This window comes from Triticum urartu, chromosome 2A (assembly GCF_056163025.1).
Source record: "Triticum urartu cultivar PI428250 chromosome 2A, HENAU_Tu73, whole genome shotgun sequence".
Lineage (NCBI taxonomy): Eukaryota > Viridiplantae > Streptophyta > Magnoliopsida > Poales > Poaceae > Triticum > Triticum urartu.
In genome coordinates, this window is record NC_141874.1 from 616,905,369 (window position 1) to 616,927,658 (window position 22,290).

At 45.5% G+C, this 22,290-nt stretch overlaps 1 pseudogene; it reads left to right on the forward strand.

The window, feature by feature from the left end:
• Positions 1–20,269, forward strand: part of LOC147986239 (uncharacterized) — a 30,470-nt pseudogene extending 10,201 nt beyond the window's left edge.
• The last annotated feature ends 2,021 nt before the right edge of the window (positions 20,270–22,290 follow it).

A 22,290-nucleotide genomic window follows, 5' to 3' on the forward strand; every position in this document is an offset into this window, starting at 1 on the left:
ACATCAACGCACCGGCCGACTCGCCCATCCGCGCTGCATTACAGCGCCACAGACGGCTCGCCCGCCCTCGCGACCGGTTCACGCGTCCGCATTGGCTTACAATGAGGAGGACAATTTGCTCGTCCGCACCGGCTTATAAATGTCGCGGCCGATTCGTGTGTCTGCTCCCGCGGCCGATTCACCCCGAGGGATTTCAGTTTCACCTAGTGATCATCAACTTCATGGCGGATTATTTTTCGGCCTAAACACATCAGGTGATGTCCATCTAAAATATATTTTATTAGTACATATTATTTTTGTCAAAGATCAGTTTATCTTTGCCTTGGTCTGCAATATTGTTTATGCAGGGTAATTATTCACTGCAAAAGCTATGGTTGTGTCATGGATGTATAACTCGCGCCACCATTATAAGGCGCTAGTTGTTGGGTTTCGTAGTAATTTCAAAAAATTTCCTACGCACACGCAAGATCATGGTGATGCACAGCAACGAGAGGGGAGAGTGTTGTCTACGTACCCACGCAGACCGACTGCGGAAGCGTTGACACAACGTAGAGGAAGTAGTCGTACGTCTTCCCGATCCGACCGATCCAAGCACCGTTACTTCGGCACCTCCGAGTTCTTAGCACACGTACAGCTCGATGACGCTCCCCGGGCTCCGATCCAGCAAAGCTTCGGGGATGAGTTCCGTCAGCACGACGGCGTGGTGACGATGATGATGTTCTACCGACGCAGGGCTTCGCCTAAGCACTACAACGGTATGACCGAGGTGGAATATGGTGGCAGGGGGCACCGCACATGGCTAAGGACGATCACGTGGATCAACTTGTGTGTCTATGGGGTGCCCCTGCCCCCGTATATAAAGGAGTTGAGGAGGGGAGGGCCGACCCTCTCTATGGCGCGCCCTGGGGAGTCCTACTCCCACCGGGAGTAGGATTCCCCCTTTCCTAGTCCAACTAGGAGTCCTTCCATGTATTAGGAGTAGGAGTCAAGGCAAGGGAAAAGAGGAGAGAAGGAAGGAGGGGGCGCAGCCCTTCCCCCTAGTCCAATTCAGACTAGGCCATGGGGGGGGGGGCGCCCAACTTCTCCTATCTCTTTCCCCTAAAGCCCAATAAGGCCCATATACTCCCCGGCGAATTCCCGTAACTCTCCGGTACTCCGAAAAATACTCGGATCACTCGGAACCTTTCAGATGTCCGAATATAGTCGTTCAATATATCGATTTTTACGTCTCGACCATTTCGAGACTCCTCGTCATGTCCCCGATCTCATCCGGGACTCCGAACTCCTTCGGTACATCAAAACTCATAATATAACTATCATCGAAACCTTAAGCGTGCGGACCCTACGGTTCGAGAACAATGTAGACATGACCGAGACACGTCTCCGGTCAATAACCAATAGCGAGACCTGGATGCCCATATTGGCTCCTACATATTCTACGAAGATCTTTATCGGTCAGACCGCATAACAACATACGTTGTTCCCTTTGTCATCGGTATGTTACTTGCCCGAGATTCGATCGTCGGTATCCAATACCTAGTTCAATCTCGTTACCGGCAAGTCTATTTACTCGTTCCGTAATACATCATCTCGCAACTAACTCATTAGTTGCAATGCTTGCAAGGCTTATGTGATGTGCATTACCGAGAGGGCCCAGAGATACCTCTCCGACAATCGGAGTGACAAATCCTAATCTCGAAATACGCCAACCCAACATCTATCTTTGGAGACACCTGTAGAGCTCCTTTATAATCACCCATTTACGTTGTGACGTTTGTAGCACACAAAGTGTTCCTCCGGCAAACGGGAGTTGCATAATCTCATAGTCATAGGAACATGTATAAGTCATGAAGAAAGCAATAGCAACATACTAAACGATCGGGTGCTAAGCTAATGGAATGGGTCATGTCAATCAGATCATTCAACTAATGATGTGATCCCGTTAATCAAATAACAACTCTTTGTCAATGGTTAGGAAACATAACCATCTTTGATTAACGAGCTAGTCAAGTAGAGGCATACTAGTGACACTCTGTTTGTCTATGTATTCACACATGTATTATGTTTCCGGTTAATACAATTCTAGCATGAATAATAAACATTTATCATGATATAAGGAAATAAATAATAACTTTATTATTACCTCTAGGGCATATTTCCTTCAGTCTCCCACTTGCACTAGAGTCAATAATCTAGATCACATCGCTATGTGATTAACACCAATAGTTCACATCTTTACGTGATTGGTTCACATCTCCATGTGACTAACACCTAAAGGGTTTACTAGATTCAATAATCTAGTTCACATCGCTATGTGATTAACACCCAAAGAGTGATCATGTTTTGCTTGTGAGAGAAATTTAGTCAACGGGCCTGCCATATTTAGATCCGTATGTATTTTGCAAAATTCTATGTCTACAATGCTCTAATCTAGCTAATTGCTCCCACTTTCAATATGTATCCAGATTGAGACTTAGAATCATCTGGATCAGTATCAAAAACTTGCATCGACGTAACCCTTTACAACGAACCTTTTTGTCACGTCCATAATCGAGAAACATATCCTTATTTCACTAAGGATAATTCTGACCGCTATCTAGTGATCTACTCCTAGATCACTATTGTACTCCCTTGCCAAATCAGTGCAGGGTATACAATAGATCTGGTATACAGCATGACATACTTTATAGAACCTATGGCCAAGGCATAGGGAATGACTTTCATTCTCTTTCTATCTTCTGCCGTGGTCGGGCTTTGAGTCTTACTCAACTTCACACCTTGTAATACAGGCAAGAACTCTTTCTTTGACTGCTCCATTTTGAACTATTTCAAAATCTTGTCAAGGTATGTACTCATTGAAAAAACTTATCAAGCGTCTTGATCTATCTCTATAGATCTTGGAGCTAAATATGTAAGCAGCTTCACCGAAGTCTTTCTTTGAAAAACTCCTTTCAAACACTCCATTATGCTTTACAGAATAATTCTACATTATCTCCGATCAACAATATGTCATTCACATATACTTATCAGAAATGCTGTAGTGCTCCCACTCACTTTCTTGTAAATACAGGCTTCACCGCAAGTCTGTATAAAACTATATGCTTTGATCATCTCATCAAAGCGTATATTCCAACTCCGAGATGCTTGCACCAGTCCACAGATGGATCGCTGGAGCTTGCACATTTTGTTAGCACCTTTCGGTTTGACAAAACCTTCTGGTTGCATCATATACAACTCTTCTTTAATAAATCCATTAAGGAAGGCAGTTTTGTTTATCCATTTGCCAGATTTCATAAAATGCGGCAATTACTAACATGATTCAGACAGACTCAAGCATAGATACGAGTGAGAAGCTCTCATCGTAGTCAACACCTTGAACTTGTCGAAAACCTTTTGCGACAATTCTAGCTTTGTAGACAGTAACATTACCATCAGCGTCAGTCTTCTTCTTGAAGATCCATTTATTCTCAATTGCTTGCCGATCATTGAGCAAGTCAACCAAAGTCCATACTTTGTTCTCATAAATGGATCCCATCTCAGATTTCATGGCCTCAAACCATTTCGCGGAATCTGGGCTCATCATCGCTTCCTCATAGTTCGTAGGTTCGTCATGGTCAAGTAACATGACCTCCAGAACAGGATTACCGTACCACTCTGGTGCGGATCTCACTCTGGTTTACCTACGAGATTCGGTAGTAACTTGATCTGAAGTTACATGATCATCATCATTAGCTTCCTCACTAATTGGTGTAGTAGTCACAAAAACAGATTTTTGTGATGAACTACTTTTCAATAAGGGAGAAGGTACAATTACCTTATCAAGTTTTCTACTTTCCTCCCACTCACTTCTTTCGAGAGAAACTCCTTCTCTAGAAAGGATCCATTCTTAGCAATGAATGTCTTGCCTTCGGATCTGTGATAGAAGGTGTACCCAACATTCTCCTTTGGGTATCCTATGAAGACACATTTCTCCGATTTGGGTTTGAGCTTATCAGGATGAAACCTTTTTCACATAAGCACCACAACCCAAAACTTTAAGAAACGACAACTTTGGTTTCTTGCCAAACCACAGTTCATAAGGCGTCGTCTCAACGGATTTAGATGGTGCCCTTTTAATGTGAATGCAGCTGTCTCTAATGCATAACCCCAAAATGATAGTGTTAGATCGGTAAGAGACATCATAGATTGCACTATATCCAATAAAGTACGGTTATGACGTTCGGACACACCATTATGCTGTGTTGTTCCATGTGGCATGAGTTTGTGAAACTATTCCACATTGTTTTAACTGAAGACCAAACTCGTAACTCAAATACTCTTCTCTACAATCAGATCGTAGAAACTTTATTTTCTTGTTACGATGATTTTTCACTTCACTCTGAAATTCTTTGAACTTTTCAAATGTTTCAGACTTATGTTTCATCAAGTAGATATACTCATGTCTGCTTAAATCATTTGTGAAGATCAGAAAATAATGATACCTGTCACGAGCCTCAATATTCATCGGACCACATACATCAGTATGTATGATTTTCCAACAAATCTGTTGCTCGCTCCATTGTTCCGAAGAACAGAGTCTTAATCATCTTGCCCATGAGGCATGGTTCGCAAGCATCAACTAATTCATAATCAAGTGATTCCAAAAGCCCATCATCATGGAGTTTCTTCATGCGCTTTACACCAATATGACCTAAACGGCAGTGCTACAAATAAGTTGCACTATCATTATTAACTTTGCATCTTTTGGTTTCAATATTATGATTATGTGTATCACTACGATCGAGATCCAACGAACTATTTTCATTGGGTGTGTAACCATATAAGGTTTTATTCATGTAAACAGAACAACAATTTATTCTCTTACTTAAATGAATAACCGTATTACAATAAACATGATCAAATCATATTCATGCTCAACGCAAACACCAAATAACACTTATTTAGGTTCAACACTAATCCCGAAATTATAGGGAGTGTGCGATGATGATCATATCAATCTTGGAACCACTTCCAACACACATCGTCACTTCACCCTTAACTAGTCTCTGTTTATTCTGCAACTCCCGTTTCGAGTTACTAATCTTAGCAACTGAACTAGTATCAAATACTGAGGGTTTGCTATAAACACTAGTAAAGTACACATCAATAACATGTATATCAAATATACTTATGTTCACTTTGCCATCCTTCTTATCCGCCAATCACTTGGGGTAGTTCTGCTTCCAGTGACCAGTCCCTTTGCAGTAGAAGCACTTAGTCTTAGGCTTAGGACCAGATTTGGGCTTCTTCACTTGAGCAGCAACTTGCTTGCTGTTCTTCTTGAAGTTCCCCTTCTTCCCTCTGCCCTTTTCTTGAAACTAGTGGTCTTGTCAACCATCAACACTTGATGTTTTTCTTGATTTCTACCTTCGTTGATTTCAGCATCACGAAGAGCTTGGGAGTTGTTTCCGTTATCCCATGCATATTATAGTTCATCACGAAGTTCTACTAACTTGGTGATGGTGACTAGAGAATTCTGTCAATCACTATCTTATCTGGAAGATTAACTCCCACTTGATTCAAGCGATTGTAGTACCCAGACAATCTGAGCACATGCTCACTAGTTGAGCGATTCTCCTCCATCTTTTAGCTATAGAACTTGTTGGAGACTTCATATCTCTCAACTCGGGTATTTGCTTGAAATATTAACTTTAACTCCTGGAACATCTCATATGGTCCATGACGTTCAAAACGTCTTTGAAGTCCCGATTCTAAGCCGTTAAGCATGGTGCACTTAAACTATCAAGTAGTCATCATATTGAGCTAGCCAAACGTTCATAATGTCTGCATCTGCTCCTGCAATAGGTCTGTCACCTAGCGGTGCATCAAGGACATAATTCTTCTGTGTAGCAATGAGGATAAACCTCAGATCACGGATCCAATCCGCATCATTGCTACTAACATCTTTCAACACAATTTTCTCTAGGAACATATCAAAATAAACATATGAAAGCAACAGCGCGAGCTATTGATCTATAACATAGATATGCTAATACTACCAGGACTAAGTTCATGATAAATTTAAGTTCAATTAATCAAATTACTTAAAGAACTCCCACTTAGATAGACATCCCTCTAATCCTCTAAGTGATCACGTGATCCAAATCAACTAAACCATAACCGATCATCACGTGAGATGGAGTAGTTTTCAGTGGTGAACATCATTATGTTGATCATATCTACTATATGATTCATGCTCGACCTTTCGGTCTCCGTGTTCCGAGGCCATATCTGCATATGCTAGGCTCGTCAAGTTTAACCTGAGTATTCTGCGTGTGCAAAACTGGCTTGTACCCGTTGTAGATGGACGTAGAGCTTATCACACCCGATCATCACGTGGTGTCTAGGCACGACGAACTTTGGCAACGGTGCATACTCAGGGAGAACACTTCTTGATAATTTAGTGAGAGATCATCTTATAATGCTATCATCAATCAAAGCAAGATAAGATGCATAAAAAGATAAACATCACATGTAATCAATATAAGTGATATGATATGGCCATCATCATCTTGTGCTTGTGATCTCCATCTCCGAAGCACCGTCATGATCACCATCGTCACCGGCGCGACACCTTGATCTCCATCGTAGCATCGTTGTCATCTCGCCAATCTTATGCTTCCACGACTATCGCTACCGCTTAGTGATAAAGTAAAGCATTACATCGCGATTGCATTGCATACAATAAAGCGACAACCATATGGCTCCTAACAGTTGCCGATAACTCGGTTACAAAACATGATCATCTCATACAATAAAATTTAGCATCATGTCTTGACCATATCACATCACAACATGCCCTGCAAAAACAAGTTAGACGTCCTCTACTTTGTTGTTGCAAGTTTTACGTGGCTGCTACAGGCTTAAGCAAGAACTCATCTCACCTACGCATCAAAACCACAACGATAGTTTGTCAAATAGACTCCGGTTTAACCTTCGCAAGGACCGGGTGTAGCCACAGTTGGTTCAACTAAAGTTGGAGAGACAGTCGCCCGCAAGCCACCTATGTGCAAAGCACGTCGGGAGAACCGGTCTCGCGTAAGCGTACGCGTAATGTTGGTCTGGGTCATCTCGTCCAACAATACCGCTGAACCAAAGTATGACATGCTGGTAGGCAGTATGACTTATATCGCCCACAACTCACTTGTGTTCTACTCGTGCATATAACATCAAACCATAAAACCTAGGCTCGGATGCCACTGTTGGGTTTCGTAGTAATTTCAAAAAATTTCCTACGCACGCAAGATCATGGTGATGCACAGCAACGAGAGGGGAGAGTGTTGTCTACGTACCCACGCAGACCGACTGCGGAAGCGTTGACACAACGTAGAGGAAGTAGTCGTACGTCTTCCCGATCCGACCGATCCAAGCACCGTTACTCCGGCACCTCCGAGTTCTTAGCACACGTACAGCTCGATGACGCTCCCTGGGCTCTGATCCAGAAAAGCTTCGGGGATGAGTTCCGTCAGCACGACGGCGTGGTGACGATGATGATGTTCTACCGACGCAGGGCTTCGCCTAAGCACTACAACGGTATGACCGAGGTGGAATATGGTGGCAGGGGGCACCGCACACGGCTAAGGGACGATCACGTGGATCAACTTGTGTGTCTATGGGGTGCCCCCTGCCCCCGTATATAAAGGAGTGGAGGAGGGGAGGGCCGGCCCTCTCTATGGCGCGCCCTGGGGAGTTCTACTCCCACCGGGAGTAGGATTCCCCCTTTCCTAGTCCAACTAGGAGTCCTTCCATGTATTAGGAGTAGGAGTCATGGCAAGGGAAAAGAGGAGAGAAGGAAGGAGGGGGTGCAGCCCTTCCCCCTAGTCCAATTCGGACTAGGCCATGGGGGGGTGCCCAACTTCTCCTATCTCTTTCCCCTAAAGCCCAATAAGGCCCATATACTCCCCGGCGAATTCTCGTAACTCTCCGGTACTCCGAAAAATACTCGGATCACTCGGAACCTTTCAGATGTCCGAATATAGTCGTTCAATATATCGATTTTTACGTCTCGACCATTTCGAGACTCCTCGTCATGTCCCCGATCTCATCTGGGACTCCGAACTCCTTCGGTACATCAAAACTCATAATATAACTGTCATCGAAACCTTAAGCGTGCGGACCCTACGGTTCGAGAACAATGTAGACATGACCGAGACACGTCTCCGGTCAATAACCAATAGCGGGACCTGGATGCCCATATTGGCTCCTACATATTCTACGAAGATCTTTATCGGTCAGATCGCATAACAACATACGTTGTTCCCTTTGTCATCGGTATGTTACTTGCCCGAGATTCGATCGTCGGTATCCAATACCTAGTTCAATCTCGTTACCGGCAAGTCTCTTTACTCGTTCCGTAATACATTATCTCGCAACTAACTCATTAGTTGCAATGCTTGCAAGGCTTATGTGATGTGCATTACCGAGAGGGCCCAGAGATACCTCTCCGACAATCGGAGTGACAAATCCTAATCTCGAAATACGCCAACCCAACATCTATCTTTGGAGACACCTGTAGAGCTCTTTTATAATCACCCATTTACGTTGTGACGTTTGGTAGCACACAAAGTGTTCCTCCGGCAAACGGGAGTTGCATAATCTCATAGTCATAGGAACATGTATAAGTCATGAAGAAAGCAATAGCAACATACTAAACGATCGGGTGCTAAGCTAATGGAATGGGTCATGTCAATCAGATCATTCAACTAATGATGTGATCCCGTTAATCAAATAACAACTCTTTGTCAATGGTTAGTAAACATAACCATCTTTGATTAACGAGCTAGTCAAGTAGAGGCATACTAGTGACACTCTGTTTGTCTATGTATTCACACATGTATTATGTTTCCGGTTAATACAATTCTAGCATGAATAATAAACATTTATCATGATATAAGGAAATAAATAATAACTTTATTATTGCCTCTAGGGCATATTTCCTTCACTAGTATCTTACCATGCCATCAAGATTGATGAATATATGTGCAAGCTGCCATTCTGCAGACCGGTTTACATCAATATGATGTGGCTAACTCGCCCGTCCACGCCGGTTTACAACGCCGCGGCCGATTCATGTGTCTGTGCCGCATCTGAAGCCGCGATCGTCTTTGTCGTCCGTCTCCCGAGGCCTGGTCTACATCAACTCATCAGGCCACATTTGTTTGCATGAGCTGTTTATTGAGTATAAAGCCAGTCACTGCTTGGGTAACCCGTTTTCTTTCAAATTGGAGGCAAATTATCATCAGCCACCGTTTGCACTGGATGGCTCAATGAGCAGGCGCACAAGTCGCCACCACTGCAGTTTGGTTAACTTCAAATAGCCAGTTGGAAGGAACCATTGGCCGAGTTGCTAACATGGCTCATACAGGATCATTTATAACCCGCCGCAGTCACCTCAACCTTCTGCGGGTTCACATCGTGCTATCAACACCAATGATATACAACTTATGCCGGTTTATATCACGGTCAAATACGAAGAATCTCAAGCCAACTCCTCGAGTCACCTTGAGACTCGGGGGCTACGATGAGATGACTCAGCAAATCTTGCCAGTTTCAGAAAATTTAAGAACCCCAGGACGATGGCGGGAAAGATAACCCGGTCCCAGAGGCTACTGTTATATTAATGAAAATTTAAAGGCCGTCAAAAATTTTCCTGTTGAAAATGAAGATTCCGGTTTAAAATCCGGTTCAAGGGAAAGATGTCTCCCACACAGCTTTGAAGCTCTCAATATCCGTTTCAAACTCCCGGTTCAAGAAGAATTTATCTCTTGCAAAAAGTTAAAGGTTGCCGAAGAGGACCTGTTGCTATGATGCATGGTTCAAACATGGGTATCCTGCCTTATTGGCTTATCATATTATTGATCACATGGAGGCTTCTGTTTATAAAGCGGAATTCTGATTACATATTGATCTGGCTATCAAGCCAATATTATCATAAGGGGCCAAAGAGAGTTTGTTGCGCAGCACAACTCAAACATAGGCGTCCGACGAGCACATCTCGGAAATACATCACTTGGGGGCTTAGTTGTATTTGAACCATAGCTACACCTCTTGATCGACGTAAGGCCACCAGGGAAATCACTTGGAGGCTTGGTTGAATTTGAACCATAGCTACTGTCGGGGATATACCCCACAGCGTAAACCGGCCGCAAGTTAACCCGGCCAGGACTTGGCGGTTTATCTGAAGACCCCGCTGACACTTGGCGAGTTACTGGCGACCCGCCCTGACCTGGCAGTTTACAAGCAACCCACCTGGTCATTATGGTGATCCGGCGTGCGGGACAGACGGATGACAAGGCCCAAGGCCCAGAAGGCCGGTTCATGTTTAATGGTGGGCCGGTTTAAGAAGAAAGGCATGAGGAACGTTTATCTTACAAGGAGTTAAGACCTGGACTTGTATCCGGTTTGTATTAGAGATAGACTAGTCCTAGTCCTAATAGGACTCCACATGTAAACCGCCCCTTCAACATATATAAGGAGGGGCAGGGCTCCTCAAAGGGGGAGAAGATTGACAAGTTCCACAAGTTGGACAAGTTAGGTTTAGACAATAGCTCTCGAGATAGAGCACTCTTGTAACCGTGATCATCATCATCAATATCAATGAAGCAGGATGTAGGCTTTTTCCTCCACCATGAGGGGCCGAACCTGGGTAAAACATCGCGCCTCTCGTCCCGCTCAACCCCTCTCAAGCTACCACATAGTTGCGTTGGCCTCGCGACTAAGTCCTGACACTAAGGACATCTGCCGTGACAATTCCATGACAGTTGGCGCCCACTGTGGGGCTTGCGCACGGTGGTGTTGAGTTCTTGAAGAGATTTCTTCAGGGATCGAGAAGTTCATAATTTTCCGGATGAAAAAAGTTAGTTCCAGAAAGATCTACGTCGACCAGCAGACGGAACAGCGCGTACAAAATTATGATTGGGAAATTTTAAGGGATGCGTACTAAAGCGGCTACAGCACGCGCCATAGAGATTCGCCGAGTCCAAGTCGGGATGCGCCGCCGCAAGTCGCCGAGACCGACAAAGTTCTTTCCTACTGATTCAACTCATAAGCAGAGATGAAGATCGATTCTTGGGCGGGCAGTCCGCCGAGGTGGACACCAGTTTCCGCTGCGCCGCCACTGTCAAATCACAGGCCATCTCCGCGCACACGCGTTCAAGTCCATCCAGCTGGTCCAGCAACAGTAGCGCTGTCACATCTTGAAACTACAGGCCTGCCACCCACGTGAAGGGCCAAACACCAACGTGAATCAAAAACTAATATTACTAGTACTACTACATGGGAAGGGCAAAGATGTATGCACCAAGGACCCCTCACGTGAGTTTGCCAAACGTGCTAGTTCACGTAAAAAAAAGAGAGAAGAGAAACAGTAAACCGGCCACGTCCTCAGCGACCGGTCCCTGCACTGGCGACGAGCAGCTCACGGGCAGCAGTGGTGGCGGATCAAAGACAGTGCCTAGCTCCAAGTCGCTCCTGCTCTACTTCGCCGGAACAATCTTGCTGCAGCCCAAGTTGCTGCTGGCGGTCAAAGTTGCCGCAAGTAAAAACGTGTCAGGTGATATCCGTCCGGTTTATTTCAACACATATTAATTTTTGTATGAACAAATACTTTGTCTTGCAATATTTTTTAATGCAAGATAACTATTTATTATAAGAGCGATGGACATGTCATATATAGCTCGCGCCATCTTTATAATGTGCTAGCATCTGACCATGCCCTGGTGCTCGATGAATCGTCACGGCCGGTTTATCTGAACACTGGTGCCGACTCACCCGTCCACACTGGCTTACAGCGCCGCGGCTGACTCATCTGTTGTCTGGACGAATCTGGTGATATTCATCCAAGTTTATTTTATTAGCACATATTGTTTTTGTCAAAGAGCAGTTTATCTTTGCCTTGGTCTGCAATACTGTTTATGCAGGACAATTGTTCATTACAAATGAGGCGCTATGTTACGGGCACGGAGCACGCGCTAGCAACGTTCTACACTGGCGTTTCGTCCGTGTCCTACCACCCGGTGAATGAACATGAGAAGGTCGCCGTCCCTATGGCTCGGTTTACATCAGCTTGCCGAGACCGCGCCCGCGATTAACTCGCCCGTCCGAGCCGGTTTACAACACCGGTGCCGATCTTCCCCGTCCGTACCGGTTTACAATGTCGCGACCGATTCATCTATCCGAGCTGCCTCTGATGTTGCGGTCGCTTTTGTCGTCCGTCTCTCGCGGCCTGGTCTACATCAACATACCGGGCTGCACCTGTCTGCATGAGCTGTTTATTGGGTATGAGCAAGGCACAGCTTGGGTAGCCCGGTTTTCTTTCAAATTGGAGACAAATTATCATCAAAACGCTGTTTGCACTGGATGGTTCAATGGGCAGGCGCACAAGGCGCCGCTACTACAGTTTTGGTTAACTTCAAATCGCCGGTTGGAAGAAACCATTGGCCGAGTTGCTGACACGGCTCATATGGGATCATTTGCAACCCGCCGCAGTCACCTCAACCTTCCATGGATTCACATCGTGCTATCAACGCCAATGATACACAAGTTATGCCGGTTTATATCACGGTCAAATATGGAGAGTCTCAAGCCAACTCCTCGAGTCACCTTTGAGACTCGGGGGCTACGATGACATGACTCAGCGAATCTTGCCAGTTTCAGCAAATTTAAGAACCCCAGGACGATGGAGGAAAGGATAACCCGGTCCCGGAGGCTACTGTTATATTGATGAAAGTTTAAAGGCCGTCAGAAAATTTCTGGTTTAGAAAGTATATGACAGTTACAAAATCCCGGTTCAATGAAGAAGATCCAGGTCATCAGAAAGGATTCCGGTTTAAAATCCGGTTCAAGGGAAGTCAGTCTGACTGCAGCTCTCAAATATCCGGTTTACAGTCCGGTTCAAGGGAAATCTGTTCTCCCACAAAGCTCTGAAGCACTCAAATCCGGTTTAACAATGTCCGGTTCAAAAAGGAATTAACCTCTCGGAAGTTCGAGTTTAAAGGCCGTCAGAAAATTTTCCGGCTGAAAATGAAGATTCCGGTTTAAAATCCGGTTCAAGGGAAAGATGTCTCCCACAAAGCTTTGAAGCTCTCAATATCCGGTTCAAGATCCCGGTTCAGAATAATTTATCTCTTGCAAAAAGTTAAAAATTGCCAAAGAGGACCTGCTTCCACGATGTGCGGTTCAAACATGGGTATTCTGCCTTACTGGCCATGACATATTATTGATCACATGGGAACCTCAGCTAAAGCGGGGTATTTGTTCTTGTACATCATGTGTGGTTACACGGAGTTGTTCTAAAGCGGCCTCTGGTTTACCCCTTGAGTTAGCTTTTCAAAAGCATCATGTTATATCACTTGGGGGCATGGTCGTGTCCGAACCAATGCAATACCTCTTGATAAGCGAGAGCCACCAGATCACTTGGGGACTTGGTCATGTGTGAACCAGTCATGCCTCTTGATCGGCCTAAGGCCACAGAATCACTTGGGGGCTTGGTCGAACCCGAACCATTGCCATGCCACTTGATCGGCATAAATGCCACGGTTTCATTTGGGGACCTGGCTGGATTGAACCATAGCTACACCTATCGGGAGCTTGGTCGTGTCCGACCATGGTAACACCATCTGATCAGCTCAATAAGCCTCTTTTTGCAAATAGTTTTATCATTGCCTTTGCTTCAATATTTTCCTTGATAATTATTTCTTTTGTTGCGTTTTTAAACCGACAATTCTTAAACCGGTTCGACTGTCAAATTACAAATTGACGAAACACGGTCAAATCTTAACCCGGAGACTATCTACCCGGTTTGATTTTCTGTTACCATCCTATTATGGAGTAAACCGGTGTTTATCACAACCCGGCATGGTTTTATCATAAACCGGCACAATATGGAAGGAGTTATCAATACTCAAGATTGGGGTTATCACTTTTACTACAAAAAGTTGGTAAAACCAACAATGTGATTCAATGCCACAGGTATGATCTATTTCATATTTGATTATTCTTAAGTGCGGCCTTGGTTAAAAACCCGGGTTATATGTTGGGCATTATGACCCGTCCGGCGGTAAACCGCCAGGACACTTTAAACTTGTTGTATGCAGAAACATGTTTGTTAAACCGGCCTCGCTTTGGACTATAAGTCGCCAGTATATATATTTGGATTGCGCCATTGGAATCATGCGCTTATAAATCATTAGGTTATATTATTCAAATGGCCAAACTTGGCTGGATTTTCATTATGATATTGAATGAATAAGGTTTTCATATTGGATTATATTATCTTGAATAGCCAACATGGCTGGATTTTTTGGTTATTAATAACCGGTATTATTGAGTTTTCAAAGTCGCTTTAGCGCAATGGTTATTATTTTATCAAAGGATATGATTTATTCTACAATGGAAGGAATAGTCCCGAGTCGCTGCAGGCTTACAACCCGGCACTTGGGGGCTACATTATTCAAATCGAGATTACATGCAAGTCTCATACTGCAAGCATGCATCATGACACTTGGGGGCTAATGCCAAGTCATTTTTAGTCTTACTGAAGACCCGATTCATCATATTATAATGAGCCGGCCCTTGGGGGCTACCAATTGCTCCTGTCAACAATTCAAGGTACACAAGTTTTTATCCATTATGTTGAAGGGTCCACTCCTCAGTTGATAAAGCACAAAGCTCTTAACCTTGTGGACGTGGGTTCAAGCCCCATGATGGGAGTTACATCATATGATGTTATTTTCAATGAAGTATATATAAAGTCCCAGCTCAATATTATCTTATTGAACCGGCCCTTGGGGGCTACACTGATTGAAGTTTATATAAGCAATTACAAGTCCCAGATTGCTGCAAGCATGACAACCCGGCACTTGGGGGCTACATATATGGAGCATTCAATTTATATGATTGAGATGAACAAACCGAATTTCTTCAAGGTTGAAACACTTATGGGAGCAAGTCTTAAGTTATCACTATGTTCTCCTCTTAAGACTTGGGGGCTACAGGTATTATGCATATAAAGGAGGAACATCTTCATTTAATCAGTTTTGAGTAAATCAGGAAGATCAATTACATGACCCGGTGTCGACAACAATTATGACCCGGCGCCATCAATATTTATAAACCGGCTATTTTTCTAATATTAAACCGGCAAGTTTTACATCTTCAAACCGGTTGAATATCAGATAAGTATTTTCACACCCATGTTTCTTAAACCGGCGCTTTGGGAGCTGAGTCAAAGGAGTTATTCTTCACGATATTTCTCGGTGACAAACCAAGGTCGGCAAATTGATTATGAAGCTGGTCTGTTGACCCGGATTTCTCAGAAGGAGGAAATAACAAGGACTTAAGGATGATCAGGTACCGATTTACAAAAATTCTTAACCCGGAGCATAACCTGTCAAATTTGTTCTTGTGTTTATTTTGCAGCATAAGTTTACCATGAATAAATCCAAGCTAAACTTGGGGGCTAATGTCGGGGATATACCCCATGGCGTAAACCGGCCGCAAGTTAACCCGGCCAGGACTTGGCGGTTTATCTGAAGACCCCGCTGACACTTGGCGAGTTACTGGCGACCCGCCCCGACCTGGCGGTTTACAAGCAACCCACCTGGTCATTATGACTCACTAGTGATCCGGCGTGCGGGGCAGACGGATGACAAGGTCCAAGGCCCAGAAGGCCGGTTCACGTTTAATGGTGGGCCGGTTTAAGAAGAAAGGCATGAGGAACGTTTATCTTACAAGGAGTTAAGACCTGGAATTGTATCCGGTTTGTATTAGAGATAGACTAGTCCTAGTCCTAATAGGACTCCACATGTAAACCACCCCTTCAACATATATAAGGAGGGGCAGGGCTCCTCAAAGGGGGAGAAGATTGACAAGTTCCACAAGTTGGACAAGTTAGGTTTAGACAATAGCTCTCGAGATAGAGCACTCTTGTAACCGTGATCATCATCATCAATATCAATGAAGCAGGATGTAGGCTTTTACCTCCACCATGAGGGGCCGAACCTGGGTAAAACATCACGCCTCTCGTCCCGCTCAACCCCTCTCAAGCTACCACATAGATGCGTTGACCTCGCGACTAAGTCCTGACACTAAGGACATCTGCCGTGACAATTCCACGACAGCGACACCTCTTGATTGGCGTAAGGCCACTAGGGAAGTTACTTGGGGGCTCTTTGCTTCGCACCGAACTAAGAGTCTGCACCCTTATAATAGGCTATCAAGCCCAGCTTGGAAGCCTGGTGTTCGCACCTAAAACCCCGGATTAACCTGCCTTCTTTAAGTAAGTCACTCCGCCCAGGTAAACCTGGTACGACCCGCGAACGTTTGACAGTCAATCTCATAGTCCCTGAACTTGTCAAAATTAAAATGTGATTGGTTAAAGATTGAGGTCCATCTTAAGAGGCATTGTGAAATGGTTAATTCAGTGGCCCGGCAGCCCATGAAAATCCTCGATTTGGAGCCTGGCAGCTCGTGAAAAGCCTCGCATGTTCTTTTTGAGTTCTATTTGCCAAGTTTTTTTTGCCTTTTTTGAGGTTTGTAATATCTCCTGATAAACCGGTGTCCTTGACCCGGCTTTGCTTTCAACTAACAAGTTGTCAGTACATGATCAATTATAATCCGGCGTTTCTTAACCCGGTCTGGTTTGACTAACAAGTCGCAGTATTATATATGGATAATCCGGTGTTTATTACAACCCAGTACGGTTTTATCATAAACCGGCAAAATATGGAAGGAGTTATCAGTACTCAAGATTGGGGTTATTACCCTTACTACAAAAAGTTGGTAAACCAACAATGTGATTCACCCTTACTGGTATGATATATTTCATATTTGATTATTCTTTAGTGCAGCCTTAGTTATAAACCCGGGTTATATGTTGGGCATTATGACCCGTCCGGCGGTAAACCGCCAGAACACTTTAAACTTGTGGTATGCAGAAACAGGTTGAATAAAGCAGGATTATAAAACACCGGCGTTTATTAACCCGGCCTGGCTTACGACTATAAGTTGCCAGTATGATGATAAATTATCCAGTGTTTATTAACCTGGCTTGACTTTGAATGATAAGTCGCCACATATGACAATCATAAACATTTGGAAGTTTTTGGCTTCTACAGATTGGGTTATCACCCTTACTGCACAGGTATCCTAAACCGATAGTACGATTCAATATCACAGGAACCGGTTTTTCAAACCGGGTTATATTATTCAAATCTTTAATAGCCAACATGGATGAATTTTTATTATGGTCATCAATAACCAATATTACGATTGAGGTTTTCAAAGTGGCTTCAGCGCAATGGATATTATTTTATCAATGGATATAATTTATTATACAATTAAAGGAATAGTCCTGAGTCGCTGTAGGCTTACGACCCGGCACTTGGGGCCTACATTATTTAAGTTGAGATTATATCAAATATGCAAGTCTCATGTCGCTGCAAGCATGCACCATGACACTTGGGGGCTAATGCAAAGTCATTTTTGCTCACCTCATCGAAGACCCGACTCATCACATTATAATGAGCCAGCCCTTGGGGGCTACCAATTGCTCCTATCAACAATTCAAGGTACACAAGTCTTAATCCATCATATTCAAGGGTCCACTACTCAGCTGGTAAAGCTCAAAGCTCTTAACCTTGTGGACGTGGGTTCAAGCCCCATGGCGGAGTTACATCATGTGGTGTTATTTTCAACGAAGCATGATTATATTTATAAAGTCCCTGCTCATTATTGCATAATGACCCGGCCCTTGGGGGCTACCATTTGCTCCTATCAATGATTCAAGGCAGTTACAAGTCCCAGGTTGCTGCAAGCATGACAACCCGACACTTGGGGGCTACATAATATGGAGCATTCAATTTTTACTAAGTGACTCGAATGAACAACATGGATTTCTTCTTAAGTGGCAGTATTAATATTGAAGCAAGTCTTAAGCCATCACTTTGTTCTGCTCAAGACTTGGGGGCTACAGGTAATATGGATATAAGGGAGAAAAATCTTCAAATTCTCAGTTTTGTATAGACCAGATTGACCCGGTGTCTGCAACAATCATTACCCGGCGTCATCAATAATCATGAACCGACGTTGGCAACAATCATAACCCAGAATTATCAGTTTTATAACCGGCGATTTTGGAAGTCATAGCCCAGCAAATTCTATAGTTTCAAACCGGCTGGATATCAGTTGAATATTTCAAAGACCAACATTTTGGTCAAACCAGAGCATTGAACGCCGACTCAAATGGATTCTTTATTTACAATATTTATTCTACAAGAAAATTGATTATGAAGCTGATTTATTGACCCGGATTTTCTAGAAGGAGGAAATGACAAGGACTTAAGGATGATCAGGTGCCGGTTTACAAGAATTCTTAACCCGGAGCACAACCTCTCAAATTGGTTCTTGTGTTTATTTTGCAGTATAAGTTTACCATGGATAAATCCAAGCTAAACTTGGGGGCTAATGTCGGGGATATACCCAGCGGCGTAAACCGGCCGGAAGTATAACCCGGCCGGACTTGGCGTTTCATTGGTAACCCGCCAGAAGATTGGCGACTTACGTGTCTGGCGGTTCACTGGTATGACGATTCACGAGCCTGAAGACTCATTAGTGACCCGGTGCGTGTTTCAGATGGATGACAAGGCCCAAGGCCCAGAAGGCCGACTCATGTTATGGTGGGCCAGTTTACGAGGAAAGGCGTGAGGAACATTTATCTTACAAGGAGTTAAGACCTGGACTTGTATCCGGTTTGTATTAGAAGGTAGGTTAGTCCTAGTCCTAATAGGACTCCACATGTAACCCGCCCCTCTAACTTATATAAGGAGGGGCAGGGCTCCCCAAAGAGGGACAAGAAACAAGCAAGAATATAATCTCTAGGGCTAGTCACAACTAGGAGAGCCGGTTCACGGCGGCTCCCCCATGATCATAATGAAACCTAGCCAGAAACATCATGTAGGGCTATTCCGGATGATGTTTCCCAGGGTCCGAAGCTGTCTAAACCCTTGTCTTGTGTTGCATTTCTCGATTCCGCTCAACCCCTCTCAAGCTACCACATAGATGCGTTGGCCTCATGACTAAGTCCTCACACTAGGACATCTGTGTCACGTCACCTGGGTGTGCTCTATCAGAACCAAAGGACCCAGGTGCATCGGAGGGCCTGCAAGTCGGTGACTCGAGGCAGAATGATGCCGAAGAAGCGACGGCGTGTGACCTGGTTGTTCCCTGACAGCTGGAGGCTGCGAAGCCGTGGGTGTCATGTTAAGTAGGTGGCGTGCCTTGTAAGGAGGCATCAAGAACTATTGTATGAACTTGGACAGGAAGCTGATCTTCCCCCGACCTTTGCCTCTCTCAACCACTTTCCTCCCCTGCCCCCTTTCTCCTTCGCTCCTCTCAGATCCAATCCACAAGGGGGCGTTACACTTGGTATCAGAGGTCCAGCCCGATCCCCGGCGATCTGGAGCCGCCGGACTACCTGCGGAAGCCACGCTACATCACCAAGCAAGTCCAGCGCACGGCGGCCATAGAGGAGCAGCTAGCGGCCTTGATCCAGTCGGTCAAAGACAGCCGCGCGGCCACCGATGCCAAATTGGAGGCCATCCAGACGTCGCTCGAGCTCTGGCGGCCGGCGGTGTCCAACCTGCAAGGCCAACTCGACGAGATGCGAACCCAGGTGGGCCGCATCGCGCTCCATCCCGTGCTCACGGATCCGGCAGCCGTCATTCGGGATCCTGCAGCCGCTGTCCCAGATCCGGTGGTGCGAACAGTCGAGCCGCCCCTGGAGATCGACCCTGGGCACCATGGGCCAAGTGGCCACGGCGACATCCACGACTGCGGGGGTTTGGCACATGGGGTGGTCACCACCCTAGCGCCGCCTTCGGCCAACGATGCGTACAAGCCTCTGCCTTGTTCTCTTGATCCGGTAGTGGGAGGTGGTCATGAGATTGAGCAGCGGCAGTATGTCCAGCACAATTGGGCCTTGCCCAAGCTCGATTTTCCATCCTTTGATGGGGATAATCCACAGTTTTGGAAAAGTAGGTGTGAAAAGTACTTTGATGTCTATGGAGTCCAACCTGATTTGTGGGTGCGTGTAGCAGCACTACATTTCGCAGGGAATGCAGCTCGCTGGCTGCAGTTGCAGGAGTCACAGAGCATGTCCTTCACTTGGGAGGCCTTGTGCGCTGCGCTGTGTAGCAAGTTTGGTAGGGAGCAGTATCAAACACACCTGCGATAGTTTCACAGTCTTAGGCAAACGAGCATGGTCCATGAGTACATGAGTCGATTTGAGGAGTTGATGCACCAGATGTTAGCGCATAACTCTGGTTTCGATTCGTTGTATTTCACTACACATTTCCTGGAAGGGCTTCGAACCGACATTCGCGTAGGTGTTATGTTACATCAGCCAAAAGATTTGGATGCTGCTTTTTCCTTGGCTACAATGCAGGAGGAGCTACTGGAGGCGTTGCCCCGGAAGGAATTTCGGCGACAAGACATGCCGATGCAGCAAGCTCCACAACGCCCGTTGCTGGCACTGGGAGCACCTCCCGCCCGGCAACTGTTGCCTGCACCACTAGCCGCAGCAGAGGACCGCCGAGGCCTGGATGCAGCTCGTGGGGCAGATCGGGGCAAGCGGGCAGACAGAGGGGCACGCGGAGAAGACCGTGTGGCAGCCCTGCGAAATTATAGGCGCGCACGGGGGCTATGCTTCAAGTGCTGTGAGCACTGGGGCCAAGGTCATCAATGTGCGGCCACGGTTCAACTACATATTGTTGAGGAGCTGCTAGAGCTTTTGCAAGCAGAGAACCAAGTGCCTCCGCTGCAAGATGATGAGTCTAACGAAGAAGTTCTGATGTCTATATCCAAAATGGCCACTACCGGCCAAACCACACCACAAACCATCAGGTTGCTGGGCAGAATCGTAGGCAAGTCAGTGCTCATTTTAGTGGACTCGGGAAGCTCTCATTCGTTTGTCAGTGAAACGGTAGCTGACTATCTTCGAGACAAGGTGCAACAAGTCGATCCCATCTCTGTCAAAATCGCCGATGGAGGAGTTCTCCATTGCGTCGACATTATTCCTGATTGCACATGGACAACGCAAGAGTACCAATTTGCAAATGATCCGAGAGTACTGCCTTTGGGTTGTTACGATATGATTGTGGGCATGGATTGGTTGCGTCAGTGCGGGCCGATGTGGGTCGATTGGGAGCACAAGATCCTTCAGTTTGAGCAGCGCGGGCGCACTGTGGTTTTGCATGGAGTCCAGAGTAAACTGCAGCCAGTTCCGCAGATATCCTTGGTGCAACTCCAGGAACTGGAAGAAGATCATGATGTTGCGTGTGTGGTCACGCTGTATCCACTGACGGCCGAAGTGAATGCGGGGCAACCAGAAGATCTTCCGCCCGAAGTAGAAGAGCTGCTCGACCAGTACAAGATTGTGTTCTCTGAACCTCAGGAGTTGCCGAAGCACAAACCATGGGATCATGCCATTCCCTTATTGGCAGGAGCGAAACCAGTCAATATTCGCCCTTACAGATACACGCCAGAGCAAAAAACTGAGATCGAAAAGCAAGTACAAGAAATGCTTCGAGCTGGACTGATCGTTCCTAGTACAAGCCCGTTCTCCTCGCCAGTGCTTCTGGTCAAAAAGAAGGATCAAACATGGCGATTTTGTGTCGATTTATGGCACCTCAATGCTATCACAGTCAAGAATGCTTACCCATTGCTAGTCATCGATGAGTTGCTAGATGAATTGGCCGGATCCGAGTGGTTTTGAAAACTGGACCTCAGGGCAGGGTATCATCAAATCCGCTTGGTGGAACAAGACGAGCACAAGACTGCCTTTAAGACACATCAAGGGCAGTTCCAGTTCAGGGTCCTGCCTTATGGAGTGACAGGAGGACCTCCAACCTTTCAAGGGGCAATCAATATCATTCTATCTCCACTTCTCAGGCATGGAGTGCTGTGTTTCATGGATGATATCTTGGTCCATACCAAGACTTATTTGCAACATCTGAAACTCCTGCGCCAAGTGCTTCAGTTGCTCATGGAGAACGACCTGTTTGCTAAACGCTCCAAATGCTCCTTTGCCCAGCGCCAGATCAGTTATCTGGGGCATACCATCAGTGGAGAAGGAGTGGCCACACTGAACGAGCATGTGCAGACGGTCCAAACTTGGCAGAGACCGACAACAGTGAAGGAACTCCGAGGGTTTTTGGGACTAGCCGGCTACTATCGCAAGTTTGTGCGCAACTTTAG